The sequence below is a fragment of the Melospiza melodia genome, chromosome 19 (assembly GCF_035770615.1).
Source record: "Melospiza melodia melodia isolate bMelMel2 chromosome 19, bMelMel2.pri, whole genome shotgun sequence".
Lineage (NCBI taxonomy): Eukaryota > Metazoa > Chordata > Aves > Passeriformes > Passerellidae > Melospiza > Melospiza melodia.
Window position 1 is genome coordinate 10,991,854 of NC_086212.1, and position 22,046 is coordinate 11,013,899.

Below are 22,046 nucleotides of genomic sequence, written 5' to 3' on the forward strand. Positions count from 1 at the left end.
GCCAGCAGGATTGAGTTAGCACTATTTTCCTTTTAGCTGAGGAAAGGCAGTCCTGCAGTAACATTGCTCCTCATGTCTTTGCCTTTTAAATACCCAGTGACATAAATATTAGATGCATGTTAAGCCTCAGATCCATCAAACGACTCCTTATCTTCAAGCACATGAATACTCTTGGCCCTAGTAAGAACACTTAAATGGTACCTAAAGGACCAGGGATGTGAAATGAAGTAAACCTAATTTCTAGCGTGTGAAAAGAGACAAATCTCTGCACACTCTCATGCCAGGGGTTAACTTGGGCCAGGTGTTGTTAAGAAGTAAAGACATGAATAATCTCCCATCAGACTTTTGCATCCAAATGGCTCATTAAAGCTGCAATATTCATAGCTCGTGAGAGTCCTATAGATTTACGAGGGCCAGGAAAGGATGACGCCCAGCTTACTTTCCCACCAATCATTATTACACGGGAAAGTGAGCGATTTTCTTTAGCTCCATTAGCATAACATTAGTGCTTATAAGGACCAGGCTGGGCTAGAGACTTTACAGGTCTTTTAGGTCAACAAAGTCAAAGAGGAAACTCTTCTTTAGGAGCACAGCTTATATCTCATTAACCAAAAAAACATTGTTGGCTAATGCAGACAGTGAATATTTGCAGTTTGGGGCAGTGAGGAAGCAGTGGTATTCCCCACTCCTTCCCAGCTCTGGCAGCCCTGTAACAGCTGATTTCTCCACTAGAGCTGTTGAAGGAGCAATCTCGGCACATGGTACAAAACACAAGGAGGGAACTTCAGATCAAAACCTTTATTCTTCTTTGCAGCAGATGAAACACTGAGGCACGGGCCTCCTGGGTGGGCATGAGCAAACACACATGAAAATGCACAGCATTTGCAGTGGGAACACACTGGGTTACAGCTGAGATCAATGGATCAGGAGGGTGATAGGGATTATCAATCTTGAGTGGTCTCCCTTAGGCAGAATTGACTGGCAACCACATAATGACTTAGGCTCAGCCCACCAGTTTAGAGCCCGGGTGATAGATCTGTAGATGCCAATCATCATCATTTCCTTATCAGCAGTGCTCAAGTGGCCATTTGTCTTCTACCTGAGCCGCCCTGGTCGGGTTCAACTGTTTCATCCTCCAAGGTGCGTCTGAGAGATCAATGCACAGCTACAGCTGGTTGAAGGGGACCAAATCCATTGAACAGTTGATTTGGTTCCATTTTACCAGCTTTAGCAAAGCATTTGGCCTCACGGGCTGTGGCAGCAGAGAAGAGAATTCCTCGGGGTCTTTTCTTTCCCAGCTGCCTGGACCTCTTCTGAACTTGCTGCCTGATGCCGCACTGGTTCAAATGGCTTCACTTTCAGGCAGTCAGGATTTATTTAAGCTTCTTAGAGGCTACAGCTGAAGAGTGGGTCTGAATTAAAGAGGCAGGTTGAACAGCAGTGGAATAGTCGGCAGCAGTAACCATCAGCCTGAAGCGTTTTTAAACTTGATATTTGGCTCTGTCTGTTTTGAGAGCCACGTTGCTATTACAGTGTGACATAAGTAAATGTTAAGCTACTGTTTTCATCCAGATGCTTTAATTATCACCTCCTGCCTCCTTTCCTTTCAGTGTTTTATGGTGTGCTGTCCTCCTCCACGCCCTGTTTTGGTGTCTGAAGTGACACCTAACACGCAGCAGCACAGATGTCGTCTGCTACAACCAGCCCAGCCCACAGCCAAGGAACTCAGGCTGCAGAACTCTTCTCCCCTCAGGGCTCTCCTTGAAAAACAGGAGGAAAAAGGCTGGAACACCTGAAGTCTTTTTTTAGAGGTTAGCAAACTTTGCTTCCCTACTGTGAAGCCTCCTGTGTTTTCTCATCTAGCATTAAAATCAGCATTTTCAGAAGGTTTAAGGCCTGCTCAAGCAATGGTTGTATTTTCCATCACCAGAAACCAACAGGAAAGTGGTGGAAAGGAAACAAAAGGGAGGAATGAAAGGAATAAAGAAAAAAACAAACACAAAAAGCTTTTCTTTCTTGCAATTTCATAATCTAGCAATTTGTCCCCAAATGGGGAAAGCAAGTCCCTGCTACACCGCTACTGTCCAAGTCACTCCCATGATGGTTCACATCTCAGCACTGGGGTGTTGATTTCTCCTGGAGAGCCCTGCAGCATGAACACCCCACAGCTAAAAATAACCCAGTAAATCAAATTTAAAAATCACAGCAGCTCCGATCACTTCTGCAGTGGGAGCCAATAAAGTCAGGCCTTTCCTCCTGAATCCGGAGCCACGCGCAGATATTGCACATTGCCATGTGCATAACCTATTTAAAGAATTTATATGCGTCATAAGGCAAAGGTGACTTTTCCCCCCTCTCCATCGCAGCCCACCATGCTGCAAGATGATACCAGGGAAAAGCACCTGTGCTTGGAACCTCTGCACACAGAAATATTGCAAGTGGGCCAGCATTTTATCTGCTGAAGAATTACAGGCTTCGCATTGTCACGGCAAGCACTGCAGATCGCTTAACTGCCCAAACCCGTTACTCTAAGCTGCCTATAAATAAATGGAGAGAGAGATGGAGAGAGAAAGGGAGAGAGAATAGCTCCTTAAAAAGAGCTCTACAATTAATTTAATCAAGTTATCTGTAGGTACCTTTTCAAGAGACAATCAAGCCAAGGAACTAATGGAAACTTAGTGAAGACCTGGAAGTATTAAATTCATCCTTTGGTAACTTACGGGAGGCAAAGGGAAGTAATTATTTGCTGGTGATTGGGTACAGGTGGAAATGCCATTAGTGACTGAGGTTGTACAGAGCTAAGTCCTGATGGGCACATGGATTTTGGGATAGAGTGCATCAAACTGCCTGAGCATCACCACCTCAAACACAGTCTGCTCCCCAGGTGTGTGAGCACTGTCCCAGCGCTGTTGATTTGGGGTCAGTCCTTTGAAAGCAGCACTGTGGGAGAGAGATGTGGGGTTACATTGAGCATCTTCTGCTGGGGACCAGAGCTGTCCCCACTCCCCCCTGCTTTGCTTTGGGGAGTGCCTTGGAACATATTTGAAATCAATGTGAGTCAGCGTGGATGTTCTATAACATTTTGTTTAAATTCTCTGCAGTGAGTTATGGGTAAGGTTTTCCTTTTTAGAAAATTAGGTTTTCTCTTCTGGATGCCATTAATCAAAACTAATGATGTCTCTCTGGTGGTGAGGCTTTCCCAGCAGCTGAGAAAGAGCAGCCCACATTATAAAGCAGGAGAGGGCTGCAACCCATGGGGACTTGGTCTCTGCCAGCCCAGGCACTGCCAGGCTGGGCTCTGGGGCTGTACCAGCCACCCTAACAAGATGGATTACAGATGTGGTCAGAGGTCTGAGCTGTGCTCAAGCCCCTGATCTCTCTAGTGAGGCTCATTTCCAAATACCTGTGGAATTTTGGAATTATGGAATTATGGAATAGGAGGGATTCAACAGGCAAGATCTGGCAGCAGAGTTTGCCAATCCTATCAGCCAGGCAGGGATCGGTGCTGCTCTCCCTTCCTGCCCGTGCCCATGCTGCAAGTGCAGCCTGTGACAGCACCCCAAACCAGACCCAAAACCTCAACCACCAACACCAGCACGGTCAGGTTTGTGTCCAGAGCAGCCAGGTCTAATAATCTCCTCATGAATTTGGGTCTTGCATTGGAAAGGCGTGGAAGGAGCAGGTGCTGGTGCCTCCCTGCACATCCCTGCTCCTGGCCCTGCCATCCTGAGCTGGGCAAAGCCTTCAGGAGCTGTGGGGTGGCACTGGAGAGCCATGGGCACGAGGAGCGAGAGGTGAATCAAAGCCAAAATAGCAGGGCAAACACAAGCCTGGCTTTTCCCTCTCTGCTCACCCTTTTGTGGTGGCTGTGCCTGGCTGCTGGCTCTGCTGTCCAGGATTATACCCAGGAAAATGGGCAAAAGCCCCCAGTGCTGTGGCAAGCAGGATCCGTAGTACCCAACATGAGAATCTCCTCTATTGCAGATCTTTCCACTTCAGCCTCAATATTCTAATAAAGACGTGTTATAGACAGTGCAGAAAAGGCAAAGAATTTATCAGCATTTGTCGATATTCCTAATGAAGCAGAAGATTCAACATGCAATAGAATTAGCCTACAACAAACCCTTGCATGGGGCCCATCCTTCTGAGTCCAGAAATCTCCTGCCTATTCCAGTCCAATACACTTTTGAGAAATGAGCAGCCCTCCAAGCCATTATCATTATAAGCTAAAAGGCCAAATGAGACAAAGTACTGTTGCTCTTCATCTGAATAAACAAATCATTTTTAGATCAAATGCATGAACAATTTATCATTCTAAAATCCAATCAAAAGGAAAAAAACAACAATACAGAACATTGATTTCCTACAGCTTTATCTTAATGAAGTGCACATTCCCTTTGTAATTAGCTTTGGAAGGGGTTTTTTTCCCCTTTCCCAAAGCTAATGTGTTATTTGATTTCCATCCAAACATTACTAAATTGGAGGAAATTTCCTCAAAATGAAGTGGCTTTTGATAATACAGGAAAATGTCTACTCTCTTACATTGCTATTTTTTCCCCCAAACAGACATACTTATACTGCAGATGATTCAACTTTATTGCATGGTGTCTTTGTGAGGATGTTTAAATCAATGCCACAGTTGCAGGATTCTGCCCAATGTGCCATTTGTAAACCAGAAAATACAAGCTCGCTGCTTTTATCCTTTTCCTTACAGACATCAAATATTAATTGAACTTATATTATTACAGGGAAAAAGTAGACTGTGTTTTATTAACATTTCTAAAATTAAAGATGTTCAACCCAAAAAGTAGACTCCAGACAAGGCTCAAGAGCCTTCTGCTTGGATTTTATTTGACTTAATTAAAAAGCATTCAGTTCCTTTGTGCACTAAGGCAGTTGCTGACATTGCAGTAGCCACTCAGTCTTTCAAACCAAAACTATTACCTGAACTTAATAAAGTGTCTATTTAATTTATACACCCTCATGAACTCACCTGTCTCCAACAGACACAACATGGCTCTTGCTAATGAGCAGCCAAGGCAGCAACTCGACAGCAAACTCACCAGCACCCCAGGGTAACTCAACTGCCCCAAAACATCATTTCCACCTCCTTTCATCTGCCTTCTCCACCATTACTGCTGCTATCCAACTTCCCTGAGCCAGCCATCCCCCTGCATTGCTGGAAATGCTCTTTTGCCAGGCCACCTCTCCCTTCCTCCCCTGAATATCTCATTTAAATCTTCTCTTCTTTAAATGGAGGACTGTTGCTTTCACCCTGCTTCAAGGAGTACTTGCTGAAATGAAATTTGCTCATTTGATAGTCTGGTTTTATTTGGGTGTATTGCCCAGGTACATGGCAATATCTATGACAGGGAATAAAGTCCCAAAACCTACAGTTATCACCCTATTCCTTCATTATACAGAGCATCTAAAGTGACTTTATCTCTGCCTAAACCCAAATTTTGGTCCTGGGCCTCCTGTAAAAACAACAGTCAAGCAGGACCTGCTCTGTTCCAGCAATGCAGAGCATCATTACCTGGAGGGAGCTGGCTCCATGTGGGATCAGGAGGGTCCCTCCAAAGCTCTTTTCTCTCAGCAGGTCTCTGGGAGCTGCACCTCCTGAAACCGGCTCTGGAAATAGTTGTGGAGTTGGAGTTTTGTGTTTTGCTACTCACACTCTCAAAAGAGAACAAAGCCGTTCCCTAATACAGTTTGTGGACCTAACAATTAAACAGGTTTTAAAACATGTGCTGACTGCATAATCCCATACAGTGGAGTGCACTCAGCGTTTTTAAACAGCAACTGATAGGAGATACCACTTAATAGTACAAAACACCAGCAGTCCCGTTAAAATCAATAGAAAATTAGATTCTATGAAAATGCAATATGTGTCCAATTAGTTATAATTGGAGCAAATGGTGATGCAGATAAACTCCTGGAGGCAGAGGGATTTGTCCAGAACGCTCCTGCATGGCACAGGATGGGCTGTGCCATGCCCTGGCCAGGACGGATGAGCACCTCATGCAGGAATGTTAACCCTTGTCTAATTATGGAGCTGCTCGAGCCAGCAGGACTCTGGTGCACCACTGTGCCTGGTGAAAAACAATCGGCTGTCACACGGAAACCTCCCGGCTGGACTTGACAAATTATGCCAGCAAACCTGCTTAAGAACTAAAAAATCCTTGGACATGGTGACAGGCAGAGAAAGATGCTGTGTTATTTATTTATTTGCCCAGTAGAGTTTAAGAATTGTGGCTTAGTCCCACCAATGCTCACTTTTTTCCCCCCTGCCTGACTGTTGTTTTATCAGTTTAAACTCCTTCCCACCAATTATTTCTCAGGCTCCTTTCAACTCCTAAAAACTCAGCTGCACGGCAAAATGGGAACTAGGTTATGCAATTCTAACGCTTTATTTTTAACATCTTTGGTGCAACATATTGCCCTCCTCTTTGTTTCATCTTATGACTAAAGAAAAAGAGCGAAGATCCCCTATTGCAGCGGCACAAAGGGACATCCCCAACCAAACATCGCTCCAACCCCTGCCTGCCCTCACACTGGATGAAAACACATCACTTGCCGTACAACAATTATTAATTTGCAGCAATTTTTGAAATATAAATACTATAAAGTAACAGTTATTTCACCAAAACTATTAGCTCAGAGCTAAGCAGCAAGAACTTTCTCCAGGGGTCATAATTTCTTATTTTATATTAGCTATTCAAATTATTCAAGACTTATGGGCACAAAGAGAAACAAAAACCCTCATGCTTGCCCAGACCTGAAACCTTCTTTTGCATTACTGGACACAGTTACTTACACTGTTAAGGGAACTGTCTCTCAAGAAAGGGAAAAAAAAGAAGTGGCAGCTTTTATTTGTTACGCTGACTCAGCCAAATGGTGGAACAAGAAACATTAAGCCCCAATCCATAACTTTTGTGGCCGCTCAAAGGACGTATTCTTCCTCGACACTGATAAAAGTTTAATATGTAGTTGCCCAGGTTTTTAATAAACTTGTCAACAAAAGAGCAAGTCAAATTGATGGGGACCTTCCCAGGAATAAATTCAGTTTCAAACAGGCTAAATGAGCGTGGAGGACAGGGAGGGGACGGCGCACGGGCGACTTTTGCTGGGCTTTGCAAAAATGGCACAATAGATTTTAGCGGGTGCATCTTATTGTCTCAAAGACAAGGCTTTAGGACAAAGCTGGCTTAATTTAAAGAAGGCAAAGTGGTGCAGCACAGCCCTGACACCGTGAGGGACAGAAGGGGCAAAACCTGGACATAAATACCCATCTCACCCTGCCGGCACATTCCAGTGCCCATCCCACAGCAGATCTGCTCGGGGACAAGCTGCAGTGTTGCTCCATGATTTTATCCCCAATCTCCCACTGCACACATTTCAGGACATCCCTTTCAGGTATCACCTGCACAGCCACTTCCTCTGTTTGGCCAACCCTTCCTCACTCCCTGCTCCATCATTTCCCTTCAAATACTCAAAGCTGAGCTTAATTCAAGCACAGCACAGTCCTTTTCCTCTCCTCCTTCAGAAGCTGTTTCACTTTCCTGCAGTCCATAGCTACAAGCACCCCTCACTTTTAGGGATCAGTTACCCCACATCCCCATGGCCATGAGCTCCAGGCACTGCCCACCTCCTGTCAGGTTGGGAGTGAATTGACCGCATGAGATTCATTACTTTCTGCTAGCTTCAATCAAGCTGGTGTCTTAAATTATTAAGACTTGGGGTTTTTTTTGTTAATTTGTTTACCCAAAGTAAACACAAATATTAAATCAGAGCTTCCAATAGTCTCGCTTGCCAGGAAATTAACAAGCAAATTAACCCGCAGCCTCCCAGAAGGGAACACCAGTCTTTTCATCTCAGCAGCTCCTTGCGACACTTTGCCTCCCGTGTCACCATCTCCCTCCTGACACCTTCCTTTGCTTGCACCAAACAGCTCAAAAAGTCAAAAGCCAAGTCCTTCTCCAGTGCCAGGTCACAGCTCAGATTGGAAGCGGCCGTTGCGGTGAACTTTATTCTCGATTGCTCTTAGGTCACTGGATTCCTGCTCCTGTGGCTTTATCCGACTCCCCAAATGCCAGGGTTGACTTGCCTATGTAAGGTCTTTGCAGGGATGGCTCCTGTCCTTACAGCTGCTGGGTGACTTCTGCGGTTGGTGGTCACGAGTCCCACGCCTCCTGGCTGCCCAGATGCCACCTAATCCTGTCCCCCCAGAAGGGCAGCTGAGAATGAGCACTATTTATAGCAGTTGTTCCCCAGTCCCCCCAGGCTCATCAGTCTGCCCAGGGCTTTTTTAGATAGCGGCACAGGTCCCAGCACAGGCCATATCTGGGCATGGCGAGGCATTTGCAGGCATGGCTCTGTGCTTCAGGAGAATAAAAAAAAGGAAAAGGAAAAAAAAAAAGGAAAACCCTGCATCTGTTGGAGATGTCAGTCACCTGCTTCCCTTGAGCCTCCTGAGCACCACCAGCAACTGTTCCAACTGCTAAAACCTTTGACTATCAAATCCTGCTTTAGTCAAGACGTATCTGTGTCTGAAAGCCTTCCCCTTGCACACAAGGGGGTCATCCACCAGCGCTGCTCCTCCGTACAGACTGCTCTGGAAAAATACAGACTAACCCAGGGATGCTCGCCAGTGCTGCTTACACAGTGCAGGCAAAAACACCTCAACAGCATCACGGGGTGCTGCAGTGGTCAGGAGACAGCAGCCCACAGGGACACTGCTCCACCTGTGGGTGCCCACCAAGGTGCTCAGGGCTGGGGATGTATTGCTGGTTAAGGCTGGCATAGCCCAGCCTGGTGCTGGCAGAGTCACCCAGCACACAGGATCACACTGGTGACCAGCGAGCAGGCCCGCAGTGCTGGAGCACCCCACGGACCCCATCACCCCTCATCCTACTGGGATACCCCCAGTATCCCAGGCTCCCAGTACCCCCAGGCATCCATGGCTCCATGGGCTCGTGGTTGGTGTCCAGCCTCCATACCTCACACCTTGCACCTCTTCCAAGGTGTGGGGAATGCAGATGAGTGTTTGCATGACAGCACAAAGCCAGAGGGACACAGCCCAGGCAGGCTGTGCCATCTCCCCAAATACACACAGGGCAGAACTGTGCAGGCCAATGCCAACCAAACCAGAACAACCTTGGCCTCACACCATCACCTCCACCTGCCTTGGCCACCTCCACCTTCAGCCTCACAGCGCAAGCACAGCTTCAACAACTCCTCAGCAAGAACCTGCTTTGCCTCAGAGGGAAACTGAGGCAGGCGAGCAACACAACTTGTCTGCAACGCCAGCGAGCCAGCAGTGGAGTCCATGCCCTCTCTTGGCTCCCATCCTTGCAGCTCTGGGCTGCTCTCAGCGTGACCTCCTGCATCCCAGAGGGAAGGAAGGCAGCTCTCAGCATCGCTGTCTGCCTGGCTGAGGTCGAGAGCAACTCCAGCATCACGCGGCAAACATTTAACCCAGCATCTTCTCTGGGAGGCACCCGCCAGTGCGGCACTGAAATCAGCCCTGGGCTTTCCGGGGAGGGATGAGCCGAGGAGCGAGGATATTTCTCCTGCTAGGAACACACCACCCCCTCGCCCACAGTCACTGCTAAGTGCAAGATGTGGTGAAAGTCTTTAAAAATAGATATATTCCCAAGCAATTCATGCCGCTTGCATCTGGCAGGGCAAACCTAGCATGGAAGCTCTTTCTTACTAACTAAAAAGGATTGTTAGCAGCTCGAGGCTCGTGCAACCTTGACTCTCTCCTCCTCTCTTCAGGGCCTTCTGTTGTTCTTGGCCTAAACCAGTCCTGGGAAACACAAGGGAAGCCCTGCCCAGCTAGGCTGGTGTCAAAGGCAGGGAAAGATACTGCAGTGCAGTGCTGATCTCTTCTGCAATCGGACGTGCAGACTAGCCCGAGTGCTGAGTCAGCACAATTTCTTTTTTGATTGGTTGATCTGAGTAACATATTTTCAATGTATGCTAAAGGGGCAGCAATTAATACCTTTCCCCCCTTTCCCCACTTTCCCAAACTGCTTTGAATCGAATGCACAAATCTCACCCCCAAAGTCACACTCTGGTCCTAAATATTCTGAGGCTCTTTCATTTTTAATTTAGGGCATTAAAAAAAAAAATTTGCAATCTAAGCGATGCTCACTTTGATCGACTTGTGCTGCTGCAGCTAAAATATCTGTCCTGCAGGTCAATCTAATCATGCTTAATAGCAGTTTATTCTTCAACGCAACATTTTTCACGTTGGGTCGACAGTTTTAAATGAGATTGCTGATGCACCCCTTTACTAATGCTTTTACCAGGGCCAGCACATCCCTTGAAATACTTGTGCAATAAAATGCTTTATTGCTCTTGATGAATGCACTATTAAACTTGAATTGCAAACATGCCCCCCCTTTTTAAAAAAAAAAAATAGAGGGTGTTAGAATTTATGGGACCACCTGTCTTCCAACATTAAGTAATAGTAACAACTGTAATAATGGATCATCAATGTAACAAACAGGCAAAAGTACAGAAAAAAGAAAAACCCGCCAGGGAAAACCGCATGGCACAAATTTGTCCCTGTGCTCTCATGTGCACGTGCGAAATATCCATCTTATACCTGCCGGTAGTTCCGCTTACATGCGAGGAATTCATCTCCAGAACGGCTGGATTTTGTGAGGCATAGAATAGAAAAATTTAACTAATTTGGTCCACTGGATTTATGGCTTTTACAATTCTCAGAGCTCCTGTTTCTGTGCCTGGCACTGCACAGTCCTCAGCTCACAGGATGGATGGGCGCACCTGAGCATCCCAGCGCTGCGGGTCTGGCACCAGTGCTCCTCATATCACACCAACCTGGCTCTCAGGGCAAGGAGATGCTCACAAATTTATAGAAAGCTTTAGATAATTGGCTGTAATTTAGCTGTAAAATAGAGCGGGCCCAGTGCAATGCAACGGCCACAGTTTTAATCCAAAGAGGTGTAAAAGGGATGAAGAGCCGCCATGCAGCAGAAGGATGGTGCAAAGTGGTTGGTGAAGGCCAGCAGCCACCACCTGCTTCCATTGGTGTCAACAGCAAGGCTACCAAGGCTCTTGGGGGGCCACATCCATTTTTAACACCATCCAAGCCCAGGTGATACCATCCATGGCACAGCTTCCCCTGCCATGCAAAGCTTCCCATCTCCGCTGCCATGCTGCGAGACAGCGCTCAGAATTATGCCTTTGAAAATATTTACATAAAAAATAAATCTGAGCACTTAGCGACTTCCTAAAGTTAGCAATTCCATGTGATTAACAAGCGTATTAATTCAGAGAGGCGGGGGGAAGGAGATAAAAATTGCATTACAAATGCAGGTATCGGCTGTAAATCAAACCATGAACACCTTTGAAAGAGCAACATGCAGTGGCAGAGGGGTTTTAGTATAACCTGTGCTGAGAAGGGGGAGAAAACAGAGAGGAGAGGAAGAAAAAGAAACTTTAAAAAAAGAAAAAAGAAAAAGAAAATAGAAAAAAGAAAGAAAAAAGGAAAAAAAAATAAAAATGAAAAAAGGAAGGAGAAGGGAAATGAGAAGGAGTGAGACAAAGGGTCAGCAAAGAAAGGAGGGGAATTTCATATATAAATTATATATTAGATGTAATGTTATGTTATATTCAGAATGGTGAGAATTGTCCTCATTTTTCATCCAGAGACTCAAGGTAACATTGCTGATTTGCAAAGGAGCAGAATTGCAGTCCTGTATGGAACCAGTGCCTTCCTGCCCGGGTTCAGCTCGTCCCCAGCATCCACCAGTTTCATATTTAAGTCTGACCCCAAAATGGGGCTGGACACCCACAGGACTGATCCTTTTGTGATCATGGGGGCCAAGGATTGTCCCCAGGCAGGGTGGCTGCTGGTGGGGCTGAGCCCAGGGGTTGCTGCATCCCTGCAGCCTGGTCCTGAGGGACTGCACCGCAGCCAGCCAGGAACACCCCGGCTTTCCAGGGCCCAGCACAAACAGAGCATCTGAAAAAGCCAACAGGATAATGTACACACCAACTATCCTCCAGTGCAAACCCAGCCTTCCCAAAGCCACCTGGCAGAAAAGGCAAAGGCTCCTCCTCTGCTGGGAAGGGGCTCAGCACTGCCCACGCCTCCATCAACCATGGTATTTAATTTAAACAACAGCAACAACAACAAGAAGCACCTCAATAAACCCCACAAATCCTACAGGTAGGAAATCCTGATAGCCCAACCTGCCTTTTCTCACCCACTACTCACAAGCACCTGCTTGAGTTCGATCCCCTTTGGCGTACCTGGAACAAGTGATGGCGGCGCTCACCGTGAATAGAGACGGATAAAAGCTCCCCAAAATCCAAACTCAGAGCCTCGACTGCTCCCATGCCTGGGGGAGGATGCTGCCATGGGAAAGACTTGATTAACCTCTGCATGACATGTCCTGGCACCACACCTATCAGACGATACCTGAGGAGTCCGTGAGCAAGGCGAAGACGGGGTTGTGATTGCAGGGAAACCACTCAAAAGTAAAATGCTGCCCTCAGCGGCCCCACAGAGATGGAAAATGGATTTTGGGGAACTGGGGAGTGGCTTTTGGAGGAGTTCAGCATTGCACATCATTGCAACTTCATAGAAACACAAGGAAATTTGGGGCTGAAAGCTTTAAACCCTCAGATGTGACTCCCGCCCAGGCAGAACATTAAACATGTCTTTAAACCAAATATCTTTTATCTTGCTACATTATTGTAAGATCCTGGAAAAATAGCCAACTATTTTACATTGGAAAATGTTACAAAGGAAAAGGCTTCCAGAATTAAAGGGTCTAATTTTTAAGACCCCTATATTCAGTGCACTCCTCTGGCTTTAGCTGTGATCCGCTGACTCGATGGCTCACCACACTGACAAGGTGTCCTCCTCACCAGTTTTAAGCACAAAAAGTTTTAATGTGGGAAATGTTCAAAAAGCGGAATTTGCACACTAATTTACAGCTAGAACACCGCACGCCTGAGTCACAACTGTTGTCTCCTTTTCCTCTCTCTTCTTCTCCCCCCACCATCCACCTCCTTTTGTTGTTCCTAGATTTAAAGATCAGCCAGCTTTGTTTGCTACCCAGTCTTATTTTTGGGGTAAAAAGGGTCAGTGGGGAAGCAGGAGAAGGGAGAGATTGGCCTGCATCCCTGTTAAAACCCAGGAGCGGACAGCCAGCTTTCCTCTGGCATCGCCTTTCAAAGCCCATGCCGCAGTCAGCATATTGAATATTTAATGTCCTGATGAGCATTTCCACCTGCTGACACAGGCAAAGTGACAGAACAATACACGCGCTGGAACAAGATCATCAATTGACTCCCCAGTCAGTCTGCCGGGTCAGGCAGTTAAAAAAAATAATAATATAAAATAATCTGTCTGTCTTTCTCCCCCGCCTTGCCCGGGGTCACACATTGCTCCTCTGAGAAGGATTCCCACCTGAAATACATACTTCTTTACATTCCATAGCTTGCCAGGTTCATATGGGCATATAAAGAAGTATGTCTCTCAAGCAGGTAGTTTCAATATGCGCATTTATATGGTCACAGGAGGAAAAATAACGCTGATTTACAATTTACATCCTGAGAGTGAGTTACGGCTCAGTTCAAACCAGCAGACTTTCCTCCTGCCCAGCCCATGTGCAGACAGACACACACCCCAGCTCCCCATCCTTGCCGGTAATGCTGGGCTGAGCCCTCGGCAGATGATGGATTTTGGGTCCTGGGAAGGGGAACTGCATAATTCACCGGACACAAAGCGGCAGAGGTCCAGTGGCTGCCCTAGCAGGGGCTCTTTGAAACGTAAACGGCACAGAGTAAAAGCCAGCCTCCCACTCCACCTAAAAAGTAGGTGTTTCATTCTAAATCATAAACTTCTAGCATTTAAAAAAGACAAAAACGTGGTTTAGAGGAAAGCCTTTGCTGTACACGCATATGGGTTTCATTCCAGACAAAGCCATGTGGGAGAAAGTTAAATATCTGTCAATTCCCAATTGCCTCCATCCTACAATTTGGAAACAAAAAGCCAATTTGTTTTCAGAAAGCCAAGAATCGAATGGCAAGCTACTGATTTACAAACCACCACCGGGAAGGACTGCTCCATCCGCCAGAGTAAGAGAACTCATCAGCCCCAGACACGCGATTGCTTTATCAGTAAGTAGAGATTAAAGCATAGGAAGAAGAAAGCATCTTACCTAGTGAATCCAATGATTTTTCCTCTGCTGGTCACTGGGAGCGAGACACTACCCCCACAGATAAGCAGCCCCCAAAACATAGCACATGCCTTTTGGCACGTTCAGGGCATTAAAAATAAAATAAAAAAAAAAAATTAAAAATCGCTCCTAATAACTCATCCGGTGGAGCTCCACGCCAGCTGAGGGGCTTTGGGAAGACCCGCAGACATAAAAGGCATTCAAGGCGAGGTGCTGGCAGCTCGGGCCAAAGCCTTGCCGAGTTCCTCCCGCATCCCCCGTGGGATGCGCGCCCCGGCCGTGCCCCGCCAGGCTCGGTCCCGCACGCAGCCCTGCCTCTGCTCCTGCTCTGCCCCTCTCCCTCGCCTCCCTCGCAGCCGTGCTGAGCTTTAAAGCTCCCTGAACAATGTGGGCCGAGTGGCAGGGCTGCGCTGGCCGCCCGGGCTGAATGGGAGACTATAATGGGCAGGATTTAGGCAGGAGCGCGGCGGAGGTCACGGCGGGCGCTGCCTGCTCGCTCAGCAGGGCGGGCACGGTGCCTCCTCACCTGCCGCCGGTCGATACCAATTTACAGGCAAATGTGCAATGGCTGCCTCCGTGTTAATGAATTTTACCGTTCCTCGCAGTCTTCTAATGAACCCTTTAAAGAGGGTTTAAGTAAACTTAGCAAGTGGCAAACTAAGCACTTTGGAGTACCTAATTGCATCGATGCGTCTCGCTGCTTTTTAAAATATCTCTGCTAGCTGGGGAGCAAATATTTCCCCGCGCCCCATCGACTTCCAGCAGCGCTGGAAAGCAAAGGCCGCGTGGGGCTCGGGTGTAAATCCGCTGGGCTCGGCCCCAAGCCCCAAAATCGCTTCACACCCCTCACGCAACACCAGCACACGCCTCTGTGCAGCTTCCCCCTCATTCCATCAGCTTGTTGGCCCTTTTAACCATCATTATTTGTCTCATTTAAAGGCAAATTTCAACCTTTAGTTTGGATTAAGGGGAAGAGAGATGGAGCTGTGGCACTGGTGTAATGCATGACTGCAGTGAAATTAAAGCAAAGGGAGAGCTGAAGAGTGTGAGGGAAAGTCTAATTCAAATTAAAAAACAAACAACAAAACCAAAGTGTTGGTGGTGGGGTGTTGCACAGCCAAGCACTCCATGCTATTGAATTTCCTTCAGACTGACAGCAGTAGGACAGCTACTGGACTTCTTGGGCTGTTAAACATCTGCACCTTGTACCCAATTTGATTTCCTCAAATGCATTTGACATGGGCTGTCCTAAACAGTCCCCAGCTTCTGCAGACCAGTGGGACAGCAGCTGCCAGCCACCTAAAGCGAACCCCGTGGAGGAGCTTTAAAAAATGACCTTATAAATCCTTACTAGAACTGAAGACAATGGCACAACCACAGCAGCAGAGTTCATCACGGCGGTTTAAATTTGCTTTGAGGTTCTGGGTGCAATCTTATGCTTACCAGGGTTGTGCCATTTGGTGGAGGAGCAGCCAAATGGCCGTGATGGTGCCTTTAATGTAACATCAGAGGCACCCTGTGGATCCCATCCTCCAGCTACCACCAGGAGTAGAGGGGTGGTGGGTGAGCATCAGCCACTATCGTCAACCCACTTGGGCTCGCTGAGCTGCTGCGTTTGTTCTTGGCAGAAAAACGTGAGCAATGAAACTGTGGCTGTTCTGGAGAGAAAAATGGATGGAGACCTGGATCATGCAGAGGCCAAGGGGCAAATAAAAGGGGAGGGAAGAGCCTGAGGTATTGCCTGAAGGCGAAAGGGGAAGGAGTGGGGTGAGAGGGATGGAAAGCAACATGCTGTATATCATATCCCTGCTCTGCCCAGGGCTCAAGGTGCTGCTCAGGTCCGAGTGTCAAAGTCAAACTGAAGCTGTGCAGCACAAACCTCTGGGGACTTTGTATCCAGCCCCTGTGTAGGGCTGGGCACTGGAGAAGGGAGATGCCAGAAGGAACGAGGTGGAGGCAGGTGCTCATCCCAGCACAGCCCATGGCAGAGAGACTGGGCTCAGACCTTGGGAGCCACAGACACAACCATCTGCTCGAGAGGAACCCAGCAATTAAACTGACAGCACAAATCACGGATTTCTGCCTATACAATTACACAGAGCACACTCCCTCAGGCACAGGCACACATATATACCTGTATCCACACTCCCCACACAGCCTGGAGATGGGCTGTGTCTGGGTGATACATTACACCTGCTTGGATATAGCATTTATATACCTATGCATAAAGATGCATATAAAATATCCATATGCATGCTATAAAAGGTATCTAAATCTGCATGAGTGTGTGTGTGTGCACCACAGTACCCACCTCACCAAACTGGTGTCTATATATTCATGTGATAGGTACCACCACTATCATATAAAATATAATGACCACAGTCAACTCTGAGTTGCAGAAGCAATAACAGTCAATTGATGCTACACTTCATGTAACCTGAATTCCAAATCCTTGCAGGGAAATCTAACTTCTCCTCCTCCCCATATTCCCCTTCTGATCATCCACAAACCATGCGCCTGTAATTAATACTCATTTCTCGGCATTTTAACAGTTAATCACTACAGCATTGAGATCATTGCAAGTTAGGCTAAGTTTAACCACCTCTCACCCTTTTGCTCTGCCTGATATCAGCTTATAGCACTAGTTTGTTGCAAATAAATAAATAAAGCCCCAATCCCCCCAGGTGTCATTAGCCAGCCTGTGTCTGAATTAGGCATTTAAAGGCCGGTTTAACCTTGCAGAACGGTTGCATGTCAAAGTTCTAACATTTCAGTTCAGATTATTCTAGTGCACTGCTTGCTCTGCAGTTTGTTAGTTTTTGGTTTTTTTGTTTTTTCTTTTTTTTTTTTTTTTTTTTTAAATGCGGAGAATGCCACAGCAGAACAAAAAAAAGAGGGGGGTGAGGTTTCCTAAGCGATCCACAGATTAAACACACATCCAGCAAATCCCCACACAGCCACACAAACACACACACATACATTTGTGTATGCAGAAACCCACATTTAAGTCCCCGGGTAAGTTGGATTGGCAGGTGAGTCCTGCATTGGCCAGGAAAAGTGTTTAAACCAAGCTGAGCTGGTAGCGGTTAAAGGCAAGACAGGGAGCAGAAGAGAGAGAGGGGAAAAAAAAAAGAAGACATACCAGTTAGGAGCTTCTGTTGCAGCAGAGGACTCACCAGAGCACTAGCTGAAAGCTGAATCAGCTTTCGAGAGTTAGGGATGCATAGAGGAGGGTCATGGAATCACAAGGTAATAATGCGCTTCATGCTGCAGCCGTCAGCCTTCTCCTTATAGCCAATCTCTAATGCAGGAAGGGAACAGAGAGCAGGCCCAGGGATGGGATTAGTCCTCACTTGGAGAGAGAAAAAAAAAAAAAAAATTAAATAAATAAATAAATAAATAAATAAAAATCACCAGGCAAACCCTCCCCTCCCACCCACCCTTACCTCGCCCCCGCCGCCCGGCACCGGCACAACTCCATCCCTGCGCGCCCGCGGCCGCAGCGCATCGCAGCGCGGAGCCGCGGGGTGCGGGGAGGCAGCGCGGTGCCGCGGGGGCTGCGCGGGGCGGGCGGGGAGCAGCGCCGCGGCCAGCCGCGGGTTAAGGAGCAGCCACCGTGCCCGCCCGGATTGCAGCACACCTTGATGCGAGAGGCTGCGCCGGCACAAGTGCCTGCGCCCCCACCCCCCCACCCACCCTTCTTCCCTCCTCCTCCTCCTCCTCCTCCTCCTTGTCACCCCCCCCCCCCCCCAGCGGGGGTCAGCCCGGGCTGGGGGTCAGGCTGCGGGGGGATGCACACGGCTGGGGGGGCTGGCGGAGGGAGGGGGCAGCTCTGGTCAGGACGCGAGTCCACCTTTCCAGTGCTTATATACCCAACGAAGCATCCCAAACACGCACCCCCGGGCGCGCGGCCCCTGCTCCTGCTCTTCCCTCCCTGACCATATTTAGTCAACCACGGCAAAAAATAGCCCGTCAGCTGGAGCCTGCCGAGCAGGGCTTGGAGTTCAATCGCTCCTCGCAGCCCATTGACTACTGGTCCTGCAGGGTCCTGACTCTGCCTTTTTTTTCCCCTCTGCTATTTTTAGCTAGGCCAAATAAAGAGGGAGCTCATCTTACTACTCTGTGCCGGCCCGAGGTTCCGCGGGGCCCTGGCTATGTTTGGTAAGTGCCAGCGTTGAGAGACACAGATCGGAGACCTTGTCCATGCTGGAAAACCTTAGGCTGCCTCCCGCTTTGGTTCTTTTCTTCTCCTTTCCTTTCTTTCATTTGTATTTCTTCCTCTGTGCTAGAAAGGTTTCCAGGTGAGAAGGTGGAGAAGAAACTCAAAAGATCCCGATTTTCACCTTACAGAAGGAAGAACTGCGTTTCAAAAAACCTCATGCTGGGGCCAAGTCCTTCACCACAATGTCCTGGGCACCTCATTGTCTGGCCATGTCCGTCCTCCTGAGTCTCCAAAGGTGCTGAAGGCTGGGGAGGTGTTGGACTTTCTGCCCTACATGGAGAGCAGTGGGGACCCTCATTGCCAGGCAGGGAAATGCCCCTCTCAGGGTGGTTAATGTGGACCACCAGCACAGTGGTGTCTCCTGGATTATGAGGATCTTTCCAACCTCCACAGTTTCATCCAGTGGTACCGCAAGGAGGGGAGATTTTGGCAGTGCAGGCACTGCCCTTGGCTTGTGCCCAGAGAAGCAGGTGAACATCTCTAGAAACTTGAGTTACACCCAGCTTCCAAGTGAAGATGTCCAGGGCCCTGGGGAGGTCACCTGGGGATAGCAGATAAATGATGGCAGACGTGGCAATGTCTGCAATCAGCCAACCTGTCCTGCTTGCTTGCAGCAGACCCCGTTCTGGAGCACCTCCCCAGGCCCATGTCCCTCCATGCCAAGCTCTCTGCAGGCCTCTACACCTCACTGAGGCTCCCCAGAAGGACCATGGCACCTCAGACCCCAAGGGTGCCTCATGCTGCTGATAGATCAGCGCTGTGAGTGGGCTTTGGGGGATCAGGGATCAGGGAGGGACCAGGCCTGGCAATGGATGCATGGCTGGTGGTGGCTGGATGTGGATCTGGGTCGGGAAGTTTGCATGAGCCTGGTGAGGTGCCCAACACCCTCTGTTCCTGTCAGCAATCCATGGATGTGGAGTGGTGTGTGGCAGGGACAGCCACCCACAGACACCCAGCACTGTGACCCCAAAGGACACCTCCACTTAGGACATTCCTGGGAGACCATCAGGCAACACACCTCTGAGGCTGTTGGGAGCTGATAGCAAGACATCTAAGGACAGGAAATGCCTGCAGGAACCACCTCATAATGCCATGAGGTGGGAAGGGCTCCCAGGAGGTCCCAGAGGTGTGTCCCTGCGCTCTCAGGTCCCCAGCTCCGAGGACAATGCCAGAAATAGCCACTACCAGTGACGTGTCTGCTCTCTGTGCTGGGCTGCTTTGGCCTTTTCCATGTCTCCTCCTGAGCTCTGCTGGGAACCTGGATTCCCTCTGCTGCCCCGCACTCCAGGACAAGCTGTTCCATATAATCAGTGCTTGGACAGCCCAGAACAGGTCTGTGGCAGCAAAGCCACAAATTCTGGTGTCCTGTTGGTGCCAGAGCCATCTTTGCAGTGACCACAACACAGAGCAGCCCTCAGGCAGCTCTGTCTGAGCCCAGGAGCCAAACCTGCCACCCCTCATGGGACTGGCAGTGGGGACAGAGACTGCAGGACAGCCTGTCCCCCGTCCCCACTCCTCGGCCCCAACATGGTCCTTGTGATCACCACTGTCCCCTCTGTACCCTCAGCTCATTTCCCCATGGAGCAGCTGGGAATTTCTCCCCAGTGACATAAACCACCGTTGAGTTTTTCTCCTCCCTTTTCCCATTGTTGCAGGGATGTCAGAGCTGCTCCTCCCTGGACATCAGTCAGGACTGTCAGTGCTTTCCCAGCTTTCAATAACTGAAGCCATGGAAGCTCTTCCCCACCCTGACTCACCTCAGGATCACCCCAGGAAGGCCTTTCCCCAAAATCCCAGCCCAGCCAGCACAGGGAAACATTGCCTGGTACTCCCTGGGGAGCACTTGGGGATTTTGAGAACCCGAGCGCCAGGAGCAACAGGTTCTCATGCTGTTTTGGGGCACATCTGAAACCACAGAGTGCCCGGGGTGTGTGGCTGCCTGTGCCCCAGCAGGACCCTGCCCTGGCCACAGGGGAGCCCTTAGGAACCACTCACTCTTAGAGCACAGCCATGCCCTTCTTTGGATTGAGCGAGTTGTTATCACCTCCCTGGCAGGTTCCCCGGGGTGGAGAATCCATCCCCACACCGAGATGTGTCAGGAGCAAACTATAAAGGGAGATGAACCAAGAGCAAACCTCTGAGATGCGAATTAAGAGACCGTTTAAAACCCAGACCTGGGTTTTGCACACAGATTTCCTCTCTTCACTAATTGCTTTAAAAAAACACACTCACCCCTGAGCTCCTAATGGGACTAAAATATCTGTGTTCTCTCCAAAGTACGTGGCATCTTTTTATCAGGACTTGGTTTGGGGCTTGTTCCATGGGCTGATAATGCTGGGAGTTGGGGATGCAGGGAGTGCTGGGAGAGATGGGGCCTGGAAGTGCAACCACCACCATCACACAGGCTATGTATATATGTATATATGTATATATGTATATATGTATATATGTATATATGTATATATGTATATATGTATATATGTATATATGTATATATGTATATATGTATATATGTATATATGTATATATGTATATATGTATATATGTATATATGTATATGTATATATATGTATATGTGTATATATATATATGAAAAATACATATTATTAGGAAGATATATATATTTCATACATATATATGTATGAAATACATATATTTCATACATATATATGTACGAAAAATATATATAAATATATTTTTTTCATACATATATACACATATGCTTAATAATATATTCATGTGTGCACATAATAATTCTGCATTAAAACTCCTCTAAACGAAGAAACCTGGGGAAGCTGCTCGGCAGCCTGTAAGGCTGAGCCAGTTCAAAGTGATATGTGAGAGATTGCAACACTCCAAACAAAATGCAAGATGTTACTTTAAAAGAACCAGGCTCGGGCTTTTGAATTTATGTAACCTAAACTGATTTTGTCTGTTTAAAATTGTTGTTGCGTGTTGGGAATCTCAAAGAGGTGAGGAGCAAAGCTGCAGACGTTTCCTTTGGAGTCCAAGATTACAAGCCCCTTTGCTTCTCCCTTCAACTCCAAAGCTGTTAATGGTTTGCTTCATTTTATTAACAGCAGAAAAGAAAAAAAAATTCCTCCTTGGAGCCTGTGTGAGGTGACAAGCTGGATAATAACAGCTCCTTTGGAAGTTTTTATAGTGCATTAGGCAAACATAGTGGATGTTTATAGACTTTTAAAAATGCTGATTATATAAAAATGCATTTATAGCCTTCTAAAATACCAAGCTACTGTAATATAAATATTTCCAATAATAAAAACTAAAAACGCGAATTATTGGCTTGATTGGAGCATTTTTTAAAATTGATTTCTCCTTTTCTTTGGGCCAAAAGCTGATCTCAAACCATAAAACTGGCCAGTACCCTGTGAAATGAGTCAGGTCAGTCAGGCTTTCACATCCTGCAGGAGTTGCTGCACTGTGCTGGGATGAGGCCAAAGTGACCGGACCATGCACCCCATTCCCCTTGCCAGTTCCTCAAACCCCTCTGGCCCAAGGGAGCTCCTGGGATGCCCACTGCACCTCCAGCAACCTGCTGGCCCAGCCACCTTCCCTCCTTGCTGCTGCTGAGGAGGCTC

General features: G+C 47.8%; 1 long non-coding RNA gene across 10 annotated transcripts in view; it reads right to left on the minus strand.

Moving 5' to 3' along the window:
• The window catches only part of LOC134427042 (uncharacterized), a 49,579-nt gene extending 31,331 nt beyond the window's left edge, over positions 1-18,248 (minus strand). For 4 of the 10 annotated variants that reach the window (XR_010030088.1, XR_010030085.1, XR_010030079.1 and 1 more), the window contains exons 1-4: positions 17,672-17,738; positions 17,368-17,577; positions 16,105-16,254; positions 14,208-14,296 (exon numbers count right to left, since the gene is read on the minus strand). This is a non-coding gene — a long non-coding RNA (uncharacterized LOC134427042). Of the gene's footprint in view, positions 1-14,207; positions 14,297-15,668; positions 15,884-16,104; positions 16,255-17,367; positions 17,578-17,671; positions 17,739-17,865; positions 17,899-17,921; positions 17,954-18,122 lie in introns of those variants that run through there. The other 6 variants (XR_010030086.1, XR_010030087.1, XR_010030080.1 and 3 more) reach the window with 5 other exon arrangements.
• Between the last annotated feature and the right edge of the window lie 3,798 nt (positions 18,249-22,046).